This window comes from Pseudopodoces humilis, chromosome 31 (genome assembly GCF_049639895.1).
Source record: "Pseudopodoces humilis isolate 2021_Gansu_Grassland_sample_001 chromosome 31, ASM4963989v1, whole genome shotgun sequence".
NCBI lineage: Eukaryota > Metazoa > Chordata > Aves > Passeriformes > Paridae > Pseudopodoces > Pseudopodoces humilis.
Genome location: NC_142230.1, coordinates 403,025 through 407,815, shown reverse-complemented (window position 1 = coordinate 407,815; position 4,791 = coordinate 403,025). Strand labels below are relative to the sequence as shown.

The window sequence follows — 4,791 nt, the reverse complement described above, 5'->3', positions numbered from 1 at the left end:
GGGTTCCATGGATCCAGATGGGATTTGGGGATGGAATTGGCACCTGGCAGAGGTTGTCCCCAACCCTGGGAGTGTCCCCAGGTGTCCCCAAGTGTCCCCAGGTGTCCCCAAGGCCAGGCTGGAGCCACCTGGGCTGGTGGAAGATCTCGATGATCTTGAAGGTCCTTCCATCCCAGAGAATTCCAGGGTTCCATGGATTTGGGGATGGAATTGGCAGCTGGGATGGTGAAAAGTCCCAAGGTCTCGATGATCTTCAAGGTCCCTCCCATCCCAAACCATTCCATAATCCCACAGAATTCCACTGAATTCCACAAAACTCCACAAAACTCAAAAAAACTCAAAAAAACTCCACAAAATCCCACAAAATTCTACAAAACTCCACAAAATCCCACAAAATTCTACAAAACTCCACAAAATCCCACAAAATTCTACAAAACTACACAAAATGCCTCAAAATCCCACGAAACTCCATAAAATCCCGCAAAATCTCAAAAAACTCCACAAAAATTCCACAAAAATTCCACAAAACTCCACAAAAAATCCACAAAACTCCGAAAAACTCCACGAAACCCCACAGAACTCTATAAAATCCCACAAACTCCCACAAAATCCCATAAAATTCCATGAATTTTCCAGTCGTTCAAGGACGACGTGGACCTGAAGCAGGACCTGCGCTGCGACACCATCGACACCCGCGAGGAGTACGAGCTCAAGGTCCGCTCCCGCCGGGAATTTTGGGTGGGAAAATCCCAGATCCCGGTTTTTTTATTTATTATTATTATTTTCTTTTTTCCCGTTTTTGGAACGGGTGGAAAATTCCCGGGATTTCAGGCGTGAGGAGCTGGGATCATCGGGATGGGAATTTTGGGAATCCGCGGCTCGCGTCTCCGGGGATGGAACGGATGGAGAGGGTCCGGGGAGGGATCTGGGATGGATTTTAGGGAAAAACAATTCCAAGAAATTCCCATCCTCCCAAACAATTCCCGAGGAATTCCCACCCCCAATTCCCGTACCCTGAAGCAATTCCAAGAAATCCCCAACCCTCCCAACCAATCCCAAGGAATTCCCACCCTGAATTCCCATACCCTGAAGCAATTCCCAAGAAATTCCCATCCTCCCAAACAATTCCCAAGGAATTCCCAACCCTCCCAAACAATCCCAAGAAATCCCAACCCTCCCAAACAATTCCCAAGGAATTCCCAATCCTCCCAAACAATTCCCAAGAAATCCCCAACCCTCCCAAACAATCCCAAGAAATCCCAACCCTCCCAAACAATTCCCAACCCTCCCAAACCATTCCCAACCCTCCCAAACAATTCCCGAGGAATTCCCAACCCTCCCAAACAATTCCAAGAAATCCCCATCCTCCCAAACAATCCCAAGAAATCCCAATCCTCCCAAACAATTCCCAAGGAATTCCCAACCCTCCCAAACAATTCCCAAGGAATTCTCAACCCTCCCAAACAATCCCAAGAAATCCCAACCCTCCCAAACAATTCCCAAGAGATTCCCAACCCTCCCAAACAATTCCCAAGAAATCCCCAACCCTCCCAAACAATTCCCAAGGAATTCCCAACCCTCCCAAACAATTCCCAAGAAATCCCCAACCCTCCCAAACAATCCCAAGAAATCCCCAACCCTCCCAAACAATTCCCAACCCTCCCAAACAATTCCCAAGAAATCCCAACCCTCCCAAACAATTCCAAGGAATTCCCAACCCTCCCAAACAATTCCAAGGAATTCCCAACCCTCCCAAACAATTCCCAAGGAATTCTCAACCCTCCCAAACAATTCCCGAGGAATTCCCAACCCTCCCAAACAATCCCAAGAAATCCCAACCCTCCCAAACAATTCCCAAGAAATTCCCAATCCTCCCAAACAATTCCAAGGAATTCCCAACCCTCCCAAACAATTCCCAAGGAATTCTCAACCCTCCCAAACAATCCCAAGAAATCCCAACCCTCCCAAACAATTCCCAAGAAATCCCCAACCCTCCCAAACAATTCCCAAGAAATCCCCAACCCTCCCAAACCATTCCCAACCCTCCCAAACAATTCCCAAGGAATTCCCACCCCTCCCCCACCAACCCCAAAAAACCACCCCCCACAAACTCCCCCCCCCCCCCCCCCCCCCCCCCCAAAAAAAAAATTTCCCGAAATCCCATGGAATTTTTTCCCCCTCTCCCAGGACCCCACCAACGGCTACTACAACGTCCGCGCCCACGAGGAGCGGCCGGCGTCGCGCTCCGTCCTCTACGGCGATTACCGCGCCGCCGCCGCCGCCCGCTTCGACGCCCGCCCGCCTTCCCGCTTATCCCACTCCAGCGGCTACGCCCAGCTCAGCTCCTACCCCCGCAGCGGCCCCGAGTTCCCTCCGGAATCTTCCGCGCCCCCGGGGAGCGCCGGGGCCGACGCCTCCAGCCAGCTCTCCTACGAGAACTACGGCGGCGCCGCTTTCCCGGCCGCGTTCCCCGGCGCGTATCGCCTGGGCTTCGGCGCCGCGGCCGCCGGGCTGGAGCGGGGAGCCTACGACGCCTACGAGGCCGTGGGGAAATTCGGGAACGCCGCCCGCTTCTCCTACACTTCCCAACACTCGGACTACGGGCAGCGCTTCCAGCAGCGGATGCAGACGCACGTTTAGGGGGTGGGGAGGGGTCTGCAGGTACCTCACGAGCGTCCCCTGATATTCAGGGGTTCATCCCGATCTTCCTCCCGCCCCCCGATCCCGGGGTTCCCCCGGAGATTCCGTTCATTCCGTTGGTTGTTTTTGCCGGTACTTTTGCCGCCCCGCCTGGAGGAGGGTGAGGAGTTGGTGGTGCGCGGCGTCGTTCCCGGGGTTTTCACAGGGAGCGGTTGGGTGGGGTGCCGGATCCGGAGGGACGCGCAGATCCCAAAAATTCCCTGATCCCCCAAAGCGTTCCCATTCATTCCTCGATCCCACTGGGATCGGCAGGAGGGCTCCGTGGGATCCCGGATCCGGAGGGATCCCAAAAAACATCCTCATCCCAAAGCATTCCCATTCCTCCAGGGCTCTGCAGGATCCCAGATCCACAGGGATCCCAAAAATCATCCTCATCCCAAACCATTCCATTCCTCAATCCCATTGGGATCGGCAGGAGGGCTCCGTGGGATCCCGGATCCGGAGGGATCCCAAAAATCATCCTCACCCCAAACCATTCCATTCCTTGAGGTCTCTGTGGGATCCCAGATCCAGAGGGACGCGCAGATCCCAAAAATTCCCCAATCCCAAACTGTTCCCGCTCTTTGATCCCACTGGGATCGGCGGGAGAGCTCTGCATGATCCCAGATCCAGAGGGATCCCAAAAATCATCCTCACCCCAAACCATTCCATTCCTTGAGGTCTCTGTGGGATCCCAGATCCAGAGGGACGCGCAGATCCCAAAAATTCCCCAATCCCAAACTGTTCCCGCTCTTTGATCCCACTGGGATCGGCGGGAGAGCTCTGCATGATCCCAGATCCAGAGGGATCCCAAAAATCATCCTCACCCCAAGCCATTCCCTGAGGATTCTGCGCGATCCCAAATCCACAGAGATCCCAAAAAATTCCTCATCCCAAACCATTCCCATTCCTTGATCCCACTGGGATTGGCAGGAGGATCTGTGGGATCTCTGTGGGATCCCGGATCCAGAGGGATCCCAAAAATCATCCTCATCCCAAACCGTTCCCTGAGGATTCTGCGCGATCCCAAATCCACAGGGATCCCAAAAAATTCCTCATCCCAAACCGTTCCCTGAGGGCTCCGCCCGATCCCGGATCCAGAGGGACGCGCAGATCCCGAAAAATCCCCGATCCCAAACCATTCCCGTTCCCTGTGCCTTGATTCCGGGGCCACCCCTCCCTCAGGGACGGCTCCGGCCCCGTTTTCCCTCATCCCAAAAATCCCCCCCCGGAGCCGGAGGCCGCGGGAATTTGGGAATTTTTGGGAGCAGCCCCTCCCCCGTTCCACGCGCACATCGTTCCCGTGGGAAAGGCCGGGATCCCCCCGATCCCGGATCCCCGGGATGATCCCAAAGTTGGGATCTGGGAAGGGGGAGGGGGGGAGGTCCCTCCCATGAATGTGAATCCAGGTGGGAACGGCATTCCCGGGAATTCCGGGAGAACCAAAACCTTGGGATCGGGAGCTCGGCCACGCCCCGGTTCGGGAGCCGGGAATTTGGGGGAGAATTCCCAGCCCCAAATTCCCAAATTCCCAAATAAACCCTGATTTGGGATGGGGGAATTTGGGGGATGAATTTTGGAGGGAATTCCCAAAAAAAATAACCCCAGGAATTTTGGGATTTGGGGGATGAATTTTGGAGGGAATTCCCAAAAAAAAAAAAAACCCCCGGGAATTTTGGGATTTGAATTTTGGAAGGAATTCCCAAAGAATTCCCAGCTCCAGTTTGGGATTTGGGGGATGAATTTTGAAGGGAATTCCCAAAGAATTCCCAAAAAAAAAAAAAAAAACCCGGGATTTTTGGGATTTGAGGGATGAATTTTGGAGGGAATTCCCAAAAAAACCCCGGGATTAGGTACGAGACCCCTCCCCCAGCTCGGGATCTTCCCAAACCCCCCCCGAAATTCCCAAATTCCTCATTCCCGGTACGAGCCCTGGGACCCTCCCCCTTTAATTCCCTCCTCCCAAAATTCCCAAAATTCCCCCCCCAAAAAAATCAAAAAAAAAAACCCCGGGAATTCCCAAAGTTTTCCTGATTTCACCCCAAAAAATTCCAGAGTGGGGAGGAGAGAGAGGAGGGGGGGGAGGAAATTCCCGCTCCAGGTGCTGCATCC

At 53.8% G+C, this 4,791-nt stretch overlaps 1 long non-coding RNA gene across 1 annotated transcript; it reads left to right on the top strand.

The window, feature by feature from the left end:
- The first annotated feature begins 635 nt into the window (after nt 1-635).
- LOC148182365 (uncharacterized) lies at nt 636-4,445 on the top strand. The gene is made up of 2 exons (XR_015774747.1): nt 636-714; nt 2,188-4,445. It is a non-coding gene; the product is annotated as an uncharacterized LOC148182365 (long non-coding RNA).
- The last annotated feature ends 346 nt before the right edge of the window (nt 4,446-4,791 follow it).